The sequence below is a fragment of the Sinocyclocheilus grahami genome, unplaced genomic scaffold (genome assembly GCF_001515645.1).
Source record: "Sinocyclocheilus grahami isolate Dianchi unplaced genomic scaffold, SAMN03320097.WGS_v1.1 scaffold18748.1, whole genome shotgun sequence".
NCBI classification, from domain to species: Eukaryota; Metazoa; Chordata; class Actinopteri; order Cypriniformes; family Cyprinidae; genus Sinocyclocheilus; species Sinocyclocheilus grahami.
In genome coordinates, this window is record NW_015517268.1 from 2,963 (window position 1) to 3,654 (window position 692).

The window sequence follows — 692 nt, forward strand, 5'->3', positions numbered from 1 at the left end:
TAAGGTACAATCTGACCCATATATCAAATACGACAAGTGAGAAAAGAAAGAGCTTTGTAAGGAATTATAGTGTGGTGAGAAATATTCCTATGACTGTATTGTGAGGTGTTCAAGATGGGCTGTATAGAATAGACGTGAAGATAGGTCATGAAAGAGTCTGAATGTGGGATGAAAAGAAGACTAAAGTTATCTTTACACTGTCAGGTTAAGATGGCTTCAACATTTCATGGCCTTCATGGGGAAGATAGACATGTTGATGACAAATTTATCATAAAGGTACCCATTTAGTATCAGAGTGAACTAATGCCAGCAGGGTTCAGCTGTGGTCTGAATACAGCTCGTAAATGGTAGAAGGATGCCATCTCTGAAGGTTACATCTGTGTTTCAGGTTTGAGAAACTGAGATGCACTATTGGCTTCAGTCCAGCTTTTTTTTTGGATAAAGGGTGAATAACTAATTTCAGTTATTGTGTCTGCTTGATTCTCAGTAGACTCTCAGAGTGATGGATTGGGTACACAGAGCACAGTGATTCCACTTCTCACCTGCTCCTGTTGTATTACTCGCACACCCACAAGTCACAAGTGACTTTAACCAGTACACTGAGAACAACACCTAAAAGTTGGTCATGTCACAGCAGATATTTGTAGTTTTTTTTTCTTTTTCTTTTTCTCCTTAGAAACATGTTCCTTTGA